Source organism: Meriones unguiculatus, chromosome 10 (assembly GCF_030254825.1).
Source record: "Meriones unguiculatus strain TT.TT164.6M chromosome 10, Bangor_MerUng_6.1, whole genome shotgun sequence".
Taxonomy (NCBI): Eukaryota; Metazoa; Chordata; class Mammalia; order Rodentia; family Muridae; genus Meriones; species Meriones unguiculatus.
Window position 1 is genome coordinate 21,929,854 of NC_083358.1, and position 21,137 is coordinate 21,950,990.

Sequence of the window (21,137 nt, forward strand, 5' to 3'; positions counted from 1 at the left end):
GTAGATCTTGGGGTTTGAGTCTTTTTGTCATCATTCTGGGAAGTTTAGTCAGCATCTAAACTGCCTTTAACCTTAACATTTAGTAACTTTAGAATTTTAATCATGGGAAGCTTTTGCATCTTTAACTTTCATTCCTATCTGCTTCATTTGCAGATAGGAAACTTACACTTGTTGGAAGACCTAAAACTTTAATATTTGTTTCTACCATCTGATAAAACACATTTTCTGTGTTTAAAGGTCAGTGAAAATGACCTCTAAAAACAAACACCTCAAAAATAGTTACAGTGTTGAGGAAGATGCTGGTGCTGGAATCTGATGTTGCCAAGGAGACTGAGGGGTGTATTTCTTAAACTTGTAGGGAGGAGAATGGACCTTTTCTCTGTAGCCCTTTTTCATAGATAAAGGCTGAGCTAGTGAGAGACAAGAACAACTTTTCAGAAGGGGAGTATTTAAACTTAGAGATTCCTTAAGCTGGCTTTTTAGATTTCATTGGCTCTTACAGAAGAAAACTCTGTGTTAGACTGTATGACTGTGGTGTTGTCTCCAAGTCTAAAAAGAGTTAAAGCCAGGCGTGGTGGCACACCTTTAATCCCAGCATTTGGGAGGCTGAGGCTGAGTTTGAAGCTAGACTGGTCTACATGGCAAGTTCCAGACCAACCAGGGCCACAGAATGAGCCCCTGTCTCTCTCCTTTGAAATTTTATTTCATGTGCATTGATGTCAGATCTCATGGAACTGGAGTTACAGACAGTTGTGCACTGTGGGTGCTGGGAATCGAAACTGGGCCTTCTGAAAGGGCAGTCAGTGTTTTTGATTTTTCAGGACAGGGTCTCTGTGTAGGCCTGGCTGTCCTGGAACTCCCTCTGAAGACCAGGCTGGCCTCACTCACAGGCAGCCAGTGCTCTGAACTGCTGAGCCAGCTCTTCAGTCTGAGACCCTGTCTTAGCAAAACAAAACAAAGAGTATCTTTCTTTGGCTTCTTTTCCCAGCATTTTTTCTTCTCTCTTTAAATAACAAAGTTTCATGTATCTCAAGCTGATTTATAACTTCTTATGTGGCCAGAGATGACCTAGAAGTCATGATCCTCCAGCCTTCACCTTCCCAATGCTGGGATTACAGACACATGCTACCCCACCTGATTTGGAAGGAGCTGTGAATCATACAGACTATGCAGGCACTCTGTCAGCTGAGTTACATCCCTGTGCCATATTCTCAGTTTTTTACACATGTTGAATATAGTTGTTGAATTGATCTGGAAGGCTCAGTTTTATTAAGGTCATATGTATTTGTAGTGGCTTGCTTCAGTAGACAGACAGCTAAAGCATTAAGATGGGAGGGGTATATTACTCCCCATGGCTACTTTCTGGCTTCTTGTAGCTGAAATTTAACCAGTTATTAGAATGAGCCACATAGTATAGTTTTTCTTTTTTTGGTTTTTCTGAGACAGGTTTTCTCTGTGTAGCCTTGGCTGTCCTGGACTTGTTTTGTAGACCATGCTGACTTTGAACTTACAGTGATCCTCCTGTAAGCACTCTGCCTTCCTGAGTGCTGGAATTAAAGGTGTATGCCACCATGCCCTGCTTGTTTTTGTTTTTTCAAGACAGGGTTTATTTTTGTAGCCCTGGCCGACCTGGAACTTACTCTGTAGACTAGGCTGGCCTTGAACTCAGAGATCCACCTGCTTCTGTCTCCCAAGTGCTGCTGGGATTAAAGGCATGAGCCACCATGCCTCCTCAGGTTTGGTTTTGGGGGAGGCTAACAGAAGTTGTTGAACAGGTAGACATTAACTCTTTCCCATCAAACAAGTGGAGATATATTTCTGACCCAGGTCTCATTGATGGCCCAAGCACTAATTGTAGTTATTGGATTTGTAGGCTTGCTGTGTTGTCTCATTTGAGCCTTGTAGCATCTCTAGAAAATGACTGGAGCAAATGACGATAGACTTGTTTTGTGGGTGAGTCCTTGAGATGTTTGGTGCTCTGCCCTGGCTGCAGGGCTTAAGATATGCAATAGAATAACCTAACCTGTCAGATGTCCTTGCCTGATCCCAGACGTCTGAGCAGCTGCTGACTTTTCCCATTATGACTGCTATTGCATTCCTTCTCTGGTTTAGTGTACAGGAATATCCTGTTGGATTCGTACAGGATCACAATGTCAGTGGACAGGACTGACAGGTGTTTAGTGCTAACAGGCTAGAGGAGGACATGCCTTGTGCTGTGCTTGACTTGTTTTTTCATTGAATCTGTAAACCTGTTTTTCTCTTGAGTTATATGTTCCTAAGGTATTTATTTACTCTTTATTTTTATGTACATTGGTGTTTGACTGCATGTATGCCTATGTGAGAGTGTTGGATCCCCTGGAACAGGAGTAACAGATAATTGTGACTTGTCATGTGGGTGGTGGGAATTGAACCTGGGTCTTCTGGAAGAGCAGTCAGTGCTCTTAACCATTGAGCAATCTCTTCTGCCTCCTGAATTGATTTTTTGTTGTCATGGGTCATCAGAAGTACCTTTGTTTTTATGTTGCTTTATGGAAAACAGCAAGCCAGTCTTGTTTGGTTTTATAGAAAGTTTTAAGTGAGTTTATGTTTTTATTTTTAGTTACATGCATATGTGTGTATCTGTGTTTGGGTATGTGCTTGTGAGAGCAGTGCTTGAGGTAGCCAGAGTATGATGACAGATCTCCTGGGCCTGGATTTACAGGAGTTGTAACCTGCCTGACATGGGTGCTGGGAACCACACTTGGGTCCTCTGGAAAAGCAGCCATGCTTTTAGCACTGAGCTCTCTCTCCAGCCCCTCAAAGAAAAGTTTTATGGTTTGCTTTGGGTGGTGATTCTTTTGAGACAGTTGTGCTTTGTAGCTTAGCTAGCTTCAAACAAGTGGCAATCTTGCTGCCTATGCCTCCCAAGTGCCAAATAATCCCAAATGCCATATAGAATTTTGGTTTTTGTTTGTTTGTTTTGTTTGTCATCCTGATCATACCAGATACAAGAGAGCAGAAGCAAAGACAGCAACAGTCAGCCTCAGGGAGCCTGTGGGCTGCTCAGTAGAGAGGGGTCCTGGGAGGAGCTCTACATAAGAGGCAAAGCTTGGGCACTGCAGTGAAGGAGAAATAGGAGCATCAGGAGGCACCATCTGTGAACCATTGAGTCTTTTGGTTAATCAGCTTCATGCCAGGGTCCTGAGCTTTCGGGCTCTTTGGAATGATCTAAGAGCTTAGCATGGACTGATTGGCTTTAGCTGATTTTTGCTAAGTCATCAGAGCCTTGAATGTTGAGAGCAGGTCTGATAGGTTGAAGAGATGTCTCAAGCCCTGCCAGGGCTGCCCCTAGGAGATAAGGGGCATCTGGGTTGATCTCTCCAGAAAGCTAAGTAGCCTCTGACATTGAGGGTCCCTGGATGGAGAGCAACTTTCTCAGGCAGACTTTATGGACCTGTGGGTGTCCCCAGCTCTCAGTGATGACACATGGAGGGTGTGGCTGTCCTGGCTGACAGATGCTTTAGTGTGACCCTCAAAATAGACTGTAACATCATCCCAGTGGCTGAGGCCTCCTGACATGTGATGGGTGGTTCTACCCAAGAACAGCAAACTTAGGCCAGAGCACTAGGTGGTGTAGGGAGCAGTGGTGGAGGTCTCTTCAGTTAGGGCTCTGAATAGGGATCCTTGGTCACACACAGCCAAGCACCTCTCACTTGCTTGGTCACATAGCAGTATACCCACCCATTCGTGCCACACACCAGGATGAACATTGATGGTTTTGTGCTAGGTCTGGGCTCCAGGAGTGCAGACACAAGGCCTGTTTAGAGATGAGAAGAGACACCTCTGCATGTGACTTCACAGGGGCATAGAAATTGTCAGCCCGTGGTATGGACCCTATCTGGGTTGGCCCAGGGCTTAGATTTCCTTCTCCACCTGTGAGTTTAGGGGACACTTCCCAGAAGAGATGATGAAAAGTGGAAAGAGCAACTGGAATGCTCAAGATGAACAAAGTAAGAATCAGATGCTTTGGGCAGAAGACACATAAAAAGATGTGTAGGCTGTCCTGGGCATGGTGGCTCATGCTTATAATCCTAGCACTCATGTAGCAGAGGCAGGAAGAGCAAAAACTTGAACCCAGATTGGCCTCAAGGATAGCCTAGGGCTACACAGGGAGACCATGTTTGTTTGGAAAAATTTGGGCCCTGGGCAGAGTAAGGAGGGTCAAGTGGAAAACCCCTTGTGTGTTCGTGGTCAAGGATTTCGGACTTTGTTTTGAGGGCAGTTGCATGTACAGACTCTGGCGAGGGCGGATGACACTGCCAGTCTGATCCACCGGGCCTCTGCTCAGAGTCTTGTCTATGTGGGCCAGTGTTTGTAGATCCTTCACCCAGAGCATGGTTTTCTCAGAGCATCGTCCTTTCTCTTCCTCAGAGGTAGAATGACTCTCCACTTACGCTGTCATTGTCTAATGGTTTGGTTTTGCCAGCTCCTCCTTGAAAGACAGTACCATCCTATGTTTTATGCTCAGGCATTTCTATCTCATGAGTTAGGATTACCCAAAGTGATTTTCCATGGAGGCTGAGCATTTATTAAGGTCTTACCTGTCACCTTCTTGGTCCTCCCAAAGTGATTTTCCATGGAGGCTGAGCATTTATTAAGGTCTTACCTGTCACCTTCTTGGTCCTCTCATTCAGGATCCCCTCCCCCTTTTGGTCTCTGTGAATGATTGCTGTTGAAACTCTGTGCTTCTCTGGACAGTCTTACCCTGTCTGCCCTAAGGAGTAGGTGCTGTCCTTGCTCAAACCAAGTAGGTGCCAGCATTGGAGTCAGTTTTCTCTGACTGCCTGATAGCTGGTAGAGTTAGTTACAAGTGGCCACTTAGCTGTAGGCTACATCTTTCCTCAAGTACCGAACACTGCTGTTTCGGGAGCTAAGGAATACTTGGGCTCTGGAACCTTGTGGGGTGATGCATGGCTCACCTGTGTTGAGGTCTAGTTTGAGCATCTTGGGAAGTAGCTCTGTTATAGGTTGAGGAAGCTGGACTCTACTCTTCTGACTTGTTACACGTTGCTACCTATATCCAGGTGTGAACTCAGAATGAAGAATAAAGATACTTTTTTTTTTTTAATTAAAAAGTTATTTTCTTGTGTGAGGGGTTATCCATGCGCCTTGATACACATGTGGGTTCAGAGGACAACCTACAAGAGTTGGTCCTGTTTTTTATTTCTGCTGAGTGGGCCCTGGGACTGAATTTAGGTCTTCAGTCCTGGCAGCAAGCTTCTTTACACACTGAGCCCTCTTATGGTCCCATGGGTGGTGGTGGTAGTGGTTGTTCTTTTTCCTTTTTTTGGAGACAAGGTCTTACTGTGTAGCTTTGGCTGGTCTGGACAAAGCTATGTAGACCAGGCTGACCTCAAACTCATAGAGACCCACCTGCTTCAGCCTCCAGAATGCAGGAATTAAAGGCACATGGCATCATACCCTGGCTCCAAGTTAAGTCTTATTTGGTCAAAGGTCAGCCTCTAGGGAAATTCTTAGACTGTCTCCCTTTTACTTCTTCATTCTCTGGAATGCTTGATTTATTTCTGTAGTGGGTCAGTTCAAAGGGGAAAATACCAGTTAGAAAGAAAGCCAGGGTTTGTCAGGCTGAGCAAAGAGTGTGAATTTAGCAGACCACTGGAAAATAGAATCTGGAGAGGATCTGTGCCTGGTCAGGGATCAAGTTGGAAAAAAGACCTGAGAGAAGATAGCTGACTTCAGTGCAAGGAAGTCTCTCTGCCCCTCAGAATCCATATAAGATGTCTTTATCACTCCAAAATTAAAAATGTTTTTGTGGTGACCAAGATGTGAAGTCATGCTGACTTGCAAAAAAGACTGGAGGATTTGATGAGAGAACAGTGACTAGCCCTTCTTTACCAAGATGTCAGAACTCTATAGGGATTTGGGAGGGGGCCAAAAAAGCTCTTCCTACCCCTCTCCTGCTTCTCTTCATGTCTTAGAAGGTATCTTAAGATTTCAGCAAACTTTAGGTCAGTGTGCTGGTTAGTTTTATGTCAACTTGACACAAGCCATAATCATCAGAGAGGAGGCAGCCTCAGCTGAGGAAATATCTCCTTGAGATCAGGCCTACCTGTAGGGCATTTTCTTAAATAGTGATTGATGGGGAAGGGTTCAGCCCTTTGTGGTAGTATCACCCTAGGGTGCTGGTCTTGAGTTTTATGAGGAAGCAGGCTGATAAAGCCAAAAATCAGCACTCCTCCATGGCCTTTGTAAAGTCAGTTCCTGCCTCCAGGTTCCTGCCCTGTTTTGAGTTCTGTCCTGACTTTCTTTAGTGATTTAGGAGCATAAGCCAAATAAAAAACTTTCCTCCCCAAGTTGCTTTGGTCATGGTGTTTCATCACAGCAGTGATAACCCTAATTAGTCAGGAATGACAAACGTCAGGGCCCAAATACACCTTTACACCATGAGCTTCTAAGGCAAATATTGATAACAGCATTTATTCTAGTCCAGACAGAGCCAGAAGAGAAGATTCTCTTCTCAGTTCACAGTATACCAGGCAGTTGAAAATTTTTTTTGTTACTGTTTTAATATGAAATCCACCAGCCCTCTGGGCAGAGGTGATTAAAAGATGAGAAGTAGACAGCAGAGCCTGGAACTTGCTACATAGGCCAAGCTGGCCTTGAACTCACAGAGATCCTCTTTTTTTTTTTTTCTGCCTCTCAAGTGCTGTGATTAAAGGTTTGCTGGCCTTGAACTCACAGAGACCTGCCTGCCTCTGCCTTCTTAGTGCTAGGATTAAAGGTATGTGCCACCACATCTTGCTAAAAATAAAATTTTAATTTTATTATTTATTTATTTATATGTATATATGACATCTGTGTATGTATATGTCTATGGGGTGCCCTCAGAGTCCAGAAGAGGGAGTTGGGGTTCCTGAAGCTAGAATTACAGGTGTTTGTTGTTAGTATTATTTAAAAATGATGCTACACACACAACAGGTATTATATGAAAGAGTTATTGGATGGAGGTGGAGAGATAGAGAGGGAAAGGAAAGAGAGAGACATGGTTGGGCCTCCCTATGAAAGAAAGTGAGGCAGATAGAGCAAGAGAGAAGAGTAAGCAAGGAGGTAAGAGAGACAAAGTGGCAGGTTGGTCCTTTTATAGCTTGTGCGTGCACAGCTGAACTGCACCTGCCACATACCTCGTGGGTGACACATGATGACATCATAGGTTACTAGGCAACCCAGAAACAGGCTGCCTATATGCTAACAGTTGTGAGTTTCCTTTTATAGGTGCTGGGAACTGAACCCAGGTCCTTTGGAAGAAAAGCAAGTGCTCTTAACTAATGAGCCATCTCTCAAGCCTCTAAAAACAAATTTTAAAAACTGGGTGTGGTACTCATGTTACTCCACAATCTGAAGACTGCTGTGCATTAGAGGCCATCGGAGGCTACAGAGTGAGACCCTGTTTGAAACACCCAAACAAGCAAAGCAGTGTTTTTTATTTTCTAGTGCTAGGGATCTAACCCTGGCTCTTGTGTATGCTAGGCTCTTCCACTGGTACCCACACACACGCATGTGTGTATAATGTGGATATATCATTATAACTATTATTTATTATGTGTGTTGTGCCTGTCTATGTATATGTGTGTGGGTATCTGTGGAGGATAGAGAAGAGTGCCAGATGCCCTGGAGCTGGAAGGTTTTTTGTTTGTGTGTTTGTTTGTTTTTTGAGACAGGGTTTCTCTGTGTAGCCTTGGCTGTCCTGGACTCACTTTAAAGACCAGGCTGGCCTTGGACTCGGAGATCTGCCTGCCTCTGCTTCCCTGAGTGCTGGGATTATAGTCGTGTGTTACAGTGCCCAGCTTCTGGAGCTGGAGTTACATGGGTGCTGGGAATGTAATGTAAGTCCTCTGAAGAGCAGCTCGCAGTTAAATAGAAGTCCTTTTGAAGAGCAGCTAGCTCTCTTTCCAGCCTTTGTTTTTGAGGCAAGGTTTCATGTGTTCTAGATTTTCCTGAAAGTCACTATATAAAGCTGGGATGTGGTGGCACACAACTTTAGATTGGGAGGCAGAGGCAGGCGGAGCTCTGTAAGTTCAAGGCCAGCCTGGTCTACAAAGTGAGTTCCAGGACAGCCAAGGCTACACCGAGAAATTCTGTCTCAAAAAAACAAAACAGCAAGCAAACAAAAACAACAAAAAAGATTACTGTACAGCTGAGGATAACCATGGATCAACTTACTTCTAGAGTACACTAGGTGTGCCGCTACATCTCTACATCTGGATTATGTAGTACTGAAGACTGACCTCAGGCCTGTGCTGCATGCTAGACAAGCTCTGTCAGCTGAATTACAGCCCTTTACCTATACTCTGTCTGCCTGTCTGTCTTTTTTGTTTGTATGTTTGAGACAGGGTTTCTCTGTGTAGCCTAGGCTGTCCTGGAACTTTCTCTGTAGACAAGGCTGGACTCAACTCAGAAATCTACCTGCCTCTACCTCTCCATTGCTGGTATTAAAGGTGTGCACCATTATGCCCGGCAAAACTTTATTTGAAGATAGAGTCTAACTAAGTTGCCTAGAATGCCTTTGAACCTACTCTATAGTACAGGCCAGCCTTGAACTTGAGCCACCTTCCTCTAGGATTGTTTTTCCCTGAGTAGTACTGGATCCTGTCATGCCTCTCCTCTAAGTGAGCAGTTGCATGGCTTCCTGGCAATGAGCTGTGGTTGTTGGAGGAACAAAATGCACATAGTGGCTGATGCCATGATGGTCTCTGGTTTTAAGTGGGCTCATCAGACTATGAAATAAAACTCCCAGTGACAAATACTAGTTCGCGGGCTGGAGAGATGGCTCAGAGGTTAAGAGCACTGGCCGATTTTCCAGAGGTCCTGAGTTCAGTTTCCAGTAAACCACATGATGGCTCTTACCGATCTATAATGAGATCTGGTACCCTCTTCTGGCGTGCAGGTGTACATGCAGGCAGAACATTGTATACATAATAAATAAACAAATATTAAAAAAAAAACCAAACCCAAATATTAGTTCGCATTTCAGACCTAAATGTCAGTTGGTATTTTGCCTGAAAGGTATTCCAGGGATCATTTTGTAGTCACTTTCCTAGAGTCTTCTCTGTTATTGAGGCTGTTGGTTTCTTTTATCTGGGGCAAGTTCTGAGAGGAACAAGATTGCCAGCCTGATGAGCTGTGGCTGAAGTGTTAGATATCAAGATGAAACTGCCAGGTGAGATCCCTGGAGTTCCTTGCAGATCTGGGCCTTTTCTTTTTTCCTTCCTTTTTTGTTTTTTTTTCAAGATAGGGTTTTTCTGTGTAGCTCAGCTGCTTTAACTCATACTGTAGACCCGGCTGGCCTTACACTTAGTAATCACTGCCTCCTCCAGAATCAAAGGTGTGTACCACCAACCTGACCCTTTTTGTTGTTTCTTGTTTGTTTGTTTTAATAAAGCAGAGAAGGTGGCTTTACTGTTTCCTGTAGCTACCCAGGGCTATTTCTGCCCTTAGGTGCAGGTCTTTTGTTTCTCCTCCTTCCCCGCCCCCCTCTTTTGCATTACTTCTTACCAGAGCTCTCCCATTGATTGAACTTTAAAGTCTGGAAGTCCTGTAGCTAAATACATTGGTTCCTGTACCTTATGCAGTCATTATCTAAGATGCCCATGGATTTGGTGACCCATAAGATCCACCTTCCCTCTGAGAAGAAATTGAGAGCCAGTGAGAAGAGCTGGATATGTGTTCTTCACTGTTCTCATTTGCTCTCTGCAAGCAGAGAGGGGCTTCTTATTTCTGGCCCTGACAAGGCCAGAGGATAGGCTACTCGATGTTTTCCATTGAGCTCTGTGCCAGCCAGGGCCCTTACTTGTCTTATCGGGAAAAGCCACCTGAAGCTCATGCTATCTGGTTTAGCTATAAGGGTGTGACTCTGTGCTAAAAGACCTTCAGCATGAAATATGCCATTTATACAATTTATTTCCCTTCCTTCTTCCCTCCCCTGCCCGCTTCCTCCCTCCCTTCTTTCCTTCCCTTCCTCTCCCCTTCCCTTTCTCTTCCCCTCCTTTTCCTTTCCTCTTCCCTTTTCCTTTTCCCTTCCCTTCCCTTCCTTTCCCCTTCCCCTTTCCTTTCTTTGACAGAGTTTCTCTGTGTAGTCCTGGGTATCCTAGAGATTGTTCTTCAGACTAGGAGGGCCTCAGAGTCAGATCTGCCTGCTTCTGTCTCCCGAGCACGGAGGCAGGGCACCACCATGCCTGGCTAATTTTTTTAGCTTTTTTCAAGACAGAATCTTATGATGTAGCTCTGGCTATCCTAGAACTTACTGTGCAGACTAGGCTGAGCTTGAACTCACAGAGATCTACCTGTCTCTGCCTCCTGAGCGCTACTATGCCTGGTTCATTTATCCTTTTAAATGTGTGATTGATTCAGTGGTATCACTTAGGATCACAATGTTGGATAGCCTTTACCACTATTTATTTCTAAGACTTCTATTATCCCTTTAAATAATTATTTCCAATCCAAATGTGATAGCACACACCTTTAATCCCAGCACTCAGGAAGCAGAAGCAGGAGGATAAATGTGCATTCTAGGCCAGCCAGGACTACACAGTGAGACCCTGTTTCAAAAACAAAACAAAACAGAAGAAACTCAACAATTCTCTTTTTCTCCCAACTCTTGATTACATTCTGGGCTTATTAGCTTACCTATTTTAGGATAGTATTATACAAATGGAATCCTACAATATTAGTCCTATTGACTTGTTTTGTGTAAAAATGGTTTCAAGGTTTATGATGTGGCATGTATCCAAGCTTCATTCCTTTTTATGACTGAGTAATTTCTCAGTGGCTAGTTATACTACATATAGGCATACAGAAAGACACATTTTGTTTATCCATTCATCTGTTGATGGAAATGCCTGCTTGTTTTCGTTCATGGTGACCAGTGATGTTGAGCATCTTTTTATGTGCTTGTTGTATATATTTATTTTTTATAATAGGCAGGGTTTTGTTTGTTTTCTTTTCTGTATCTTAGTCTATTCTCAAGGTCACTGTGTATCTATGGATGGTCTTGAACTTCTGATCTTCCTGCCTCCACCTCCTGGGTGCTGGGATTTTAGGCTGTGCTGCCATGCTCAGTTTGTGCTGCTCTAGAGATCAAACCCAGTGCTTCCTGTATTCTAGGCAAGCAGTCTGCCAACATCCCCAGCCCCAGCTCTTTTATAAATCTTTCAACAAATGTCTATAGCGCTAATGACATGGCTTAGTGGGTAAAAGCACTTGCTGGATAAGCCTGAAAACCTGAGTTTGACCCCCGAAACCCATGGTGAAAGGAACCAGCCCTTTAGAATTGTCCTTTGGGTGGGTGCCATGGCACATGCCTGTAATCCCAGCACTTGGGGAGGCAGAGGCAGGCAGATCTCTGTGATTTGGAGGCCAGCGTGGTCTACAGAGCGAGACCAGGACAGCCAGGACTACACAGAGATACTCTGTCTCAAAAAACCAAAAAAAAAAAAAAATTGTCTTTTGTTCTCAGTAAAAATTCATGTACCATGGCCTACGCACACCTGCATTCATAGTACACTAATAATATATATAATAAAAATTACACAAAAAGAAACAGTTATGTAATCCTTTGCCTAATTGTAATTGTTTTGTCTTTTTGTTTGAGTTATAAGGACTTCTTTTTTCTTTTTTTTTCTTTTCCGGCTGTAGAGCGCTTGCCCAGTTGGTGCACTGTATGTAGACACACTGTGTGGCCCAGGCTGGCCTTGAATTCCTGACCCTTCTGCATCCGCCTCTTGAGGGCTGGGATTACCAGCACGGGTCAGCACACCCTGCTAGTATTTAATTATTTTGCAGTGCATGCATGTGTGTGTGAGTCTTTGTATAGGCACACAGGTGCAGTGGCACAGGAATGAAGGTCAGAGGACAGTTTTGAAGAGCAAGTTCTCTCCTTCTACCATGGAATCCAGAGATTGAACTCAGGTCATCCAGGGTATGGGAACAGCTCGTACCCACTGAGGTATCTCGCTTGCACCCCTGGTTGACTTTTTAATTGTTCTTCCAAGATGTAGCTCATCTTGAGTTTGTGTCTACATATGGTAATTTGTAATAGCACACAGCCTTTATTCGGCTAAGAATTAAATTTGCTAGGTTAGATCTGGGAAGGAGCTTGGAAGCCCTTAGTTTAACTTCTTTTCTGATAGGAAACCTGAGATGTGGGTTGAAATCCAAGATCTGTGATCCAGACGTTGGGTGGAGTCTATGAGGGCAGCCTTTCAGAGGTGGGGTAGTATGTCTGAAGGCCTACCGGGAAGTGTTCCTGTCACTTTGCTTTTACTTTATTTTGTTGTTGTTTTGTTTATTATCTAACACAGACTGGCTGTGAATTTGATGGGTAGCTAAGAAGGCTGGCCTTGAAATTCTGAGCCCCTGAATCAGCTTCCAAAGTGCTGGACTTAGAGGCATACACCATGTCTGGCTTCCTGTCACTTTAAAATTGTTCAGGGTCTCGCTAGATAGTTTATAGGCAAAGGTGCTTGCCATCAAGCTTGATGACCTAAGTGAACCCTGGCACTACATGGTGAAAAGAGGGAACTGGCTTGTGTAAATTGTTCTCTGACCTCTACTTGTGCACCACGGCACAAGTACACACCCAAAATTAGTAAATAAGCCTAATTTCCCCCCCCCCAAGAGCCAAAATAAGCCAGTTGGGGTAGCACATACCAGTTGGATTTACTGAAGGAGGTGGAGGCAGGAGTATCATGAGTTTGAGGCCAGCCTAGGTTATATATTGCTGGGCAGTGGTGGTGCATGCTTTTAGTCCCAGCATTCTGGAGGCAGAGGCAGGCAGATATCTGTGAATTCCAGGACAGCCTGGTCTACAGAGTTAGTTCCAGAGGAGCCAGGGCTGTTACACAGAGAAACACTGTCACACAATCCAAAATAAATTTTTCAGATGTTTCCCTTCCAGAAATAAGGGAGCAATAGCTTTGTTTTCAAAAGGGTTCCCTGGGCAGAAGGATGTGCCCAACTCTATTAGGAAAAGCCCACAAAGGTATGGCGTCCTCTTCCTAGCTTTGTACAGTACTGGAAGATATGAGAGAGTCAAGTGGTCTCATGTCTAAAGTCCTGACCTTTGCTATCGCCAAGCATGGCTGGGTCAGGAAAAAAATGTGCAGTCATTTGGAGCTCTGCTGAGCATGACACAGGCAGCAGTGTGCTCTGGGTTGTACTTGGAGTGGGACTCCAAGATGCCATTTGAACCTGGGTTTGAGCTCCACTGCCTGCGGGGATTTTGACAGTTTCTGCTACTCCTTCCCATGCGGTCTCAGCCTCCTTTCAAGGTTTTGGGAGCTAGGTATACTAACAGTGAAAGCCACGATCCCTAATCTGTCTCCTGTCACTCAAGTGGTGTGCTGGGATGATCTAGAGAGGTGGTTATAGCTGGCTCCTAAATGTGATTTTTCTATAACTATAAAAGTGATTCCAGGGCTTATGGATGTCACTCAGTTGGTAGACTGTTTGCCTAACATGCCAGAGCCCTGGGTTTGCTCCCTAGCACCACATACACTGGGTGTGGTCATCCATGCCTCTAATCCTAGCACTTGGGAGGTAGAAGTAGGAGAATCAGAAATTCAAGGCTGCAGTCTTTGAGACCAGCCTCACTATGTGAGACCTTGTCTCAGAAAGAAAGAGAGAGAGAGAGAGATCAAACTCAGCATCATGAAAGTGATTTATGTTAGTTGTAGGAAATACTGAAAACCGAGAGGGGAAGAGTCCAAGTGGACAAGCGTGCTTGCGTCTCTCCATGTGACCAGTTTTAGCAGAGAGGACAGGGAGGAGTGGCAGGCAGCCATTCTATTCTGAAGGCAGTTTGACTCTTTTTGTCTATGGGTAAGTGATGGGAGACATAATTTGGGTGTGGTTAGCTAAGGACCTTTTCTGCTTGTCTAAAGTGTGGCTACCCCTTCTCCAGTCTCAGGTGGGCCTCTACCTGGCTTGGTCGTGCTGTGCAAAACCTCAGTGGGGGCAGAGTGACTCTTGTAGCTGCATTTTTTTTTTCCTCTGAGACAGGGTTTCTCTGTGTAGCCTTGGCTGTTCTGGACTCACTTTGTAGACCAGGCTGGCCTTGGACTCACAGAGATCTGCCTGCCTCTGCCTCCCAGAGTTCTGGGATTACAGGTTTGCGCCACTGCACCTGGCTTTATAGCTGCATCTTGCATTGTGATTTGGCAGAAACTGCTAAGTTAGAAACCAGCTCACAGCCCAGCTGGAACTTCTCTGTTGTCCCTCCATACTTCCTGGCTGTCTTTGTTAAAATGTCCTCTCTATTTTGCTGTCATATAGAAGAAAAGAACAAATCAGATAGGTTCGGCTTGTAGTTAATTGTAATGTAAGTGAATTTATTTATTTATTTTTTAAATCTCCTGATGCCTGAAAAGAGAACCAGTTGAACAAGTGAGGCAGTGGACAAACTGTTGGATCCGATCTGTTGTCACCTGTTAGGGTCATGGGGGCTTTTGCCGTCTCCCTTCCTCCCAGGGTGTGTTCAATCAGCCCTTATCTGGTAGTGTTCTTGGCATAGCCCGGCCTATTACCAACAAGGAAGCAAATGTTTGTCCTTTCTTTTTGGTAATCCCAAATACATAGCCATTTGTTTTTATATGTCCCAAGTTCAGGCCTTTGCAAATGGCCTACTTTATCAGATTCTCTTGCTGAAACAACCTACAGTGACCTACTAGACAGAGCTGATTATGTACACAGTCATCTACCGTCTGCTTTCCCTGAGCACCAGCCCAGGTGCTCCTTCATCTAGTCCTTGTGTGTGACTGCACTGAGGCCTGTCAGGGTTCATAGTATCAGCTGATGAAGCAGGCTTTGAGAGGCCAAGGAATATGCCCACAGACGCATGGAGAACGTGGAAGCGATGAGACTTGAATCTCAGAATGTCCTGAATGTTTGTTCTTTGCAAGCATGTTTCTCTAGCCTGGTGTTGATGTCAGAATAGTGTTGGGGATGGTGGCTAGAGCCTCTTGCGGAGCACTTTGACTTTAGAATTTCCAAGTGGGTCTCAGATGGCCTTGCTTTGGTTACTGATTGTGCTGGTCCATGTTTTGGGCTTTTCAAGTTCCTCCCTACCAAATAAATGAACTGTACTAAAGAATGGTTGGCTCTTTCCATGCTTTACTAGGATGACTTTAGTAGTGTGTGGATTTGCTTCTTCAGTCTATGTCCGCTATTTGATCAGTCATAGCCTTCCTTCACCTCTTCTGTGGCTTTCCGTTAACCTCTCATGAAGTTCAGACTCTTAAGTTAGCATGTAGGCTGTGTGCACACCCACTCCAGCTTTGGTTCTCTGTGAGTCTGCCCATCCTACATCTCTGCCACACTGAAGTTTTCAGTTCTCTGCCCTGTGTCTGCTCCTGCGCCTTTATGCCTTTGCAAATTCTGTTGCTTCTGCATGGCACACATTCCTCTTTGTTTCTCTCACCTCCTTTAGTAGGCCTTAGCTCAGCTCTTACTTCCTCAGGGAAGCCCTTGCTTCAACTCGACACACTCTGGCTTTCTGGTTCGTCTTGACGCTGGTGGGATTGAGCATAGGCCCCTGCTGTGTGCCTGCGGCACTGGGCTGATATTCGTGGAAGGCATGAATGGGATCCTGGTCTCTAGAAGAAGGTATTACTTGTGGTTATCCAGGTCTCCCTTCACTATTTGTTTAGAAAACAGAAGCTCATTTCTCCTTTGAGTGGTCATGGCACCCTTTCACAGTCATTTAACTGCATATATGAGGGTTTACTTCAAGGCTCCCTATTTCCATTCTTTTTTGTTGGTCTTCATGTCTGTCTTTGGCTAGACCTATACTGTGTTGCTTTTATTATTATTTTTTAATGTACTTTTGCTACTGAATTTTAGTCCTATACTATTGATTAATGTAGCTTTACTATAGTAAGTTGAAATCTGGAAATATGAGTTCTCCAACTTTTTTTACTTTTTGAAGATTATTTTGGCTATCCACTGCTACTTGATATTCCACATAGATTTTTTTTTCTATTTATGTCCAAAAAAAAAAAATTAATGAGCTTTGGGAAATCTTGACTTTTTTTTTTAAGTATTTAATTTTATGTGCATTTGCCCAAGTGTGTATAAGTGTGTCATGTGTGTACAGGAGCCTGAAAAGGTCAGAAGAGGCATCAGAGCACCTAGAAACTGAGTTACAGATGGTTGTAAGCAGTAACCATCATGTGGGTGCTGAGAACTGAACCCAGGTCCTCTACAAGAGCCACAGGTGCTCTTAACCACTGAGCCCTCTCTCCAGTCCTGGTATTGATATTTTAAGATTAATGTTCCAATTGATGAACAAACACTAGGCTGACCTCAAACTCAAAGAGGTGCCCCTGCCTCTGCCTACTGAGTACTAAGATTAGAGTTGTGTACCATTACAGCCTGGCTTTCTCTCTCTCTCTTTTTCTTTCTGTTTGTTTTTTTGTTTTTGAGATCTGGTTTCTCTGTATAGCCTTGGCTGTCCTAGAACTTGCTCTGTAGACCAGGTTGGTCTCAAACTAAAAGATATCTGCCTGCCTCTGCCTCCCAAGTGCCGGGATTAGAGGTGTGCACCACCACCACTGGCTGAGGTGTAATTTTTAAATATTTCAAAATTTAGTTTGAGGCAGGGTCCTTGTTAGATAGCTCAGGCTTGACTCATGTAGCTGCCTCAGCCTCCTGATTCTTAGATTATAGGTGTGTGCCTAACTCACCTGGCTGAAATCTAATTTCAGTATCCTATATGATTCATCCCTCAAAATGTATAGTTGATGAGTTGAGATTTGTTTTAGCAGTACAGTCCTTGCCTGGCACTTTTGAGGTGTTCAAAAGGATCTGGGCTAGATTCCCATTATTGCAAAAAGCAAAACAAAAAAGTGGGTAGCTCAGCACTTTGAGTATATTCAAAGGGTCTGTATGGCTCTTACCTACTTTGCTTATCTCAGATTGGTTGTTTTCAAGTATCTGAAAACACACTAGAAGCTGGGAGCCTACATCTGTCTTGAACAAAAAATTGAGACAGGGTCTCTGTGTAGTCCTGGGTGGCTTTCTATGTAGTTCAGGCTGGCCTTGAACTTGTGCAGTTCTAATTGCCTTTTCCTTCCAAATGCTGCTGGGGAATTACAGTCATTTGTCATCATACCCATCTGTGAAATAGCTACTTCTGCCTCCTCTTCTTGTTCTTCTTCTTTTTTTTTTTTTTCAGTGCCAGGAGCTTGAGTCCAGGTCCAGGTGTTCTGCTACAGGTAGCCCAGGAACCTTTGCTTTCTGGTAGCCTCAGAGTACCCTCACCTTGGAAAAGACTTAGTGTTATGTAGTATTTGAAGAATTGGGGCCTATTTTCTCTTAGACCCTGACTCAGCTGAGTCTGCTGCTCCCTTGTCACTGGGAGGTGGCATGGTGCCCAGTGTGAAGGGCTGTCAGCTTGGTTCTACACTTAACTCATCCCATCAGATTTTAAAGTTGAGGCAAGAGTTTGTGCAGAGGCTCTCAGGCCATTATCTAGGAAATGTCATTTCGGAACCTATAGGAACATGATGATGGCTACCTGCTGGAGACTGAAGACTCTTTTTTATAGCACTTGAGGTCAAACCCAAGGCTTCGTGCATGTTAGGCAAGTGCTGTACCACTGAGCTGCACCCTTAACCCTCTAAAAGCAGCGTGTATTTTGAGCATAGATTTTTGGTTTTGTTGTGTTTGTTTTTCAAGACAGGGTTTCTCTGTGTCACAGCTCTGGCTGTCCTGGAACTGGCTCTGTAGACCAAGCAAACCCCGAACTCACAAAGATCCACTTGCTTCTGTCTCCCGAGTGCTGGGATTAAAGGTGTGCACTACCGTACTGGCTGAACATAGATGTGTTAATGATTCCTCATCTTCATGGAACATTGTAAAGTGCCAGAACTTCTAGAAACAGAACTTTGGCTGGTGGCCAAACAATTTTTCCTGGGGGGATTCTTGATTTACCCTGTTTGCACTAGCTTAAAGCTGTCAAGAGTCATTCAGGAAGCAACTACGTTTCAAACACAGGCACTTACCTTATTTTCAGGAAACTCTTAGGATAGGAGTGGGACTACATGAGTGGGATACAGGCTCAGGCCCCTCACAATAGGACAGGCTGAGTGGCTGCCATCCAAGTCAGGGGACTCCTTGCCTGTGCTACACTTGTGCATTTTGGACAGCGTAGCTGAGTTGTTTACTGCCCAGTCAGGTGAAGATATGGAGGGAACGGGAGGCCAGCCAGCTGATTATTTAGCTGCTGTTTTTCTGGGGAAATGTGCAGGTTCTAATCTAATGGGAATTCTGCCAGTAGGCTCACACAGCGGCTCCTGATGGTTCTAGAAGCTGGCCCTTTCTGGCAGTCCGTATATGTGTTTCTTGGAAGGGCCAAGCATTCTTTTTAGCCTTGGGCTGTGTATTGGGCTATGTCTTTGACTTCAAAGTATCTAACTTTGTGTCCAAAATATTAAAATAAGGAAGACAGGTTTTCTTGAAGCTATGGACACCCCTCTGTAACATGCTAGTCCTTTTCTTTTTCCCAACCTCCCCTCCTGTAAGCACTGTGAGCTGAATTAATTAGTGCTCTGTGCTAATCTATGTCTCTTCTTGATCTGTACTGCATGATGAGGATCCCTGATTTCAAAGGGTGGTGGGCAAGTCAGAGCCTTGCATTTCAATTTACTATTCTGTTTGAGTACTAAAAGTTGCTTCTCAAATCCAGTGGTACAGCCAACAAGAGAAAGGAAAGAAGGCATGAACTACATGTAGATGGCAGGCAGGGGCAGGGCCACTATGGTATGCCTCCCTGTGAGTGTTAGGGAGCTAGCGTATATACGGGTGCATGGAGTGTACCAGAGGAGGAGTACCCATGGAGAGAACCTTTTAGAATCATGACACTAACAACTGGAATGCCACTCTTAGGCAAATTAAGGCAACTCCTTGCAGCTACTTCAGTTCCGGGGACGGGGTTGGGGAGATGACTCAGTTGTTCAAAATACCTCCTGTACAAGCATGAGGACTTGAGTTTGGATCTCTGATATCCACATAAAAATCTAGACACAGCTGTGCACACCTGTAATCTCAGAACTGGGGAGGTGGAGACAGGAGGATCCCTGGGGCTTAACTGACCAGCTGGTAGAGCTGAATTAGTGAACTCCATGTTCAGTGAAAGATTGTCTTAAAAAACATGATAGAGAATAGAATGGTTAGGGAGGACAGCTGGTGTTAGGCTGTAGCTTTCTCACACAGGTACACATACACACGTAATGAGCACACACCAACAGAAACTTTTTTTTCATTATGGTAAAGCTTACTTTACACAGTATTTGCTATTTTAACCTACCCCCACCCCGCCCCAAGACAGGGTTTCTCTGTGTAGCCTTCGTTGTCCTGGACTGGCTTTGTAGATCTGGCTGGCCTTGAACTCACAGAGATCCACCTGCCTCTGCCTCTGCCTCTCTAGTGGTGGGATTATAGACATGTGCCACCATGCCCATCTCATTTTAACCTTCCTAAATGTACAATCCAATAGCATTAAGGACAGTGACATTGTTAAGCGATCATAAAGTCACACCTCAGCCTCTTTGGATGGTGTTTTGGATGTTTTAAGTATTCTGAACACCTTAGCTGCCTGTTAGTTGATGCTTATATGTGCTTAGAATCAGGTGTTTTATATTGGCTTCACTTTTTTACTCTTAAAAGATGATGACTTGATTCTTTTATTTTTAAGTTCTTGAGTTACCCATTTCCTTATATACCACAAACACTTAGACTGAAAAGAGATTTCCTTTTTTGGCATACCTCTTCTTACAAGAGCCACTAAGACTTCTTTGGAAGTTGCCACAGGAAGGGCCCCACCTTGTCTTGCATACTTTACTTCAATATCTGGGGTATGTGTATATGGGGGATGGTTTTAGAAGCTCAAACCAGCTCCCTGCTTTGTGTGATCTAGGTGGTTAGCCATAAATGCACAGGGAGGGGCAGTGCATATATGTTTTGAGAATCCTGAGAGGAACAGGATTCTTGTAGATCCAGAATAGACACAGTCTGGCTATACTTTTTCAGCCTAGTGCTCCTTACTAGAGAGTAAGTTTGACCTTGTATTGCTTTGCCACTCATTTCCTAGTTCTTAGGTACTTCTCCTGTGCTAGTTGGAATTAGAAAGCCAGAGGACTGGAGGCCATGATTTCAGTACACTTCACCAATTAATCATGGTCATATGGGACTTTCTGGGACCTGCCATTGGTATAAATAATGGCACAGAGGCTTTTTAATATTTTAAAGCTTAGTCCTTTTAGCTAGGGCAGATTCTCAACTACCTTTCTAGTTTAACCCGCCTAATGCTGTCACATATCCCACCTTATGGCAAGCTCTTCCTCTTTCCTCTGCTCTCATCCATCCGGTCACCTCCATGTTTGGGGGGCAAATCTTCCTATGCTTTCTTCTCCCGGAGTCCCTCTCTCTCCTGGAAGTTTCACTTCCTACTTCCTGACCAGATATTGGCCACCAGGTCTTTATGACAACCAATAGACAAGTGAAGATAAATATTTACAAAAAATAAGACTGATGGGTCACAGAAATATCAATACCACTGAGTGGTGGTGGCACACACCTTTAATCACAGTACTTGGGAGACAGAGGCAGGTGGATATCTGTGAGTTCCAGGAAAGCCAGGACTATATAGAAAAACCCTGTCTTGAAAAACAAAACAATAACAATAACAAGATCCAAGCTGGTACTTAGCTCTTTGCTGTTTAGCAGTTAACCATTGAATATACAGAGACATACCTTCATACAATGTACCTCAACATGTACTATGTCTTATTTTTCTTAAAGAAAAAATTTTAATTGTACGTATTTGTTTATTTTGTGTGTTTGTGTATACATAAGTATTTCACAGACAGATCTGGAAGTCAGAGGGTCAGTGTTTTCTGTCCACTGTATGGGTGGGTCCCGGAGGTGGAATTCAGGTTTCAGACTTGGTGGCAAGTTCCTTTACCTGCTGAGTCATCTTAAGAGCTCTTTTCTTTCTTTAATTGCAAAGATATTAAGTTGCTTCCATTAGAAATCAGAAGGCCACGCCTGTAATACCAGGATTCTGGGAGGCAGAGGCAGGCAGA

General features: G+C 44.2%; 1 protein-coding gene across 1 annotated transcript in view; it reads left to right on the forward strand.

The window, feature by feature from the left end:
- Positions 1–21,137, forward strand: part of Ranbp10 (RAN binding protein 10) — a 59,107-nt gene that overhangs the window by 2,435 nt on the left and 35,535 nt on the right. The gene's annotated exons all lie outside the window — the stretch shown is intronic.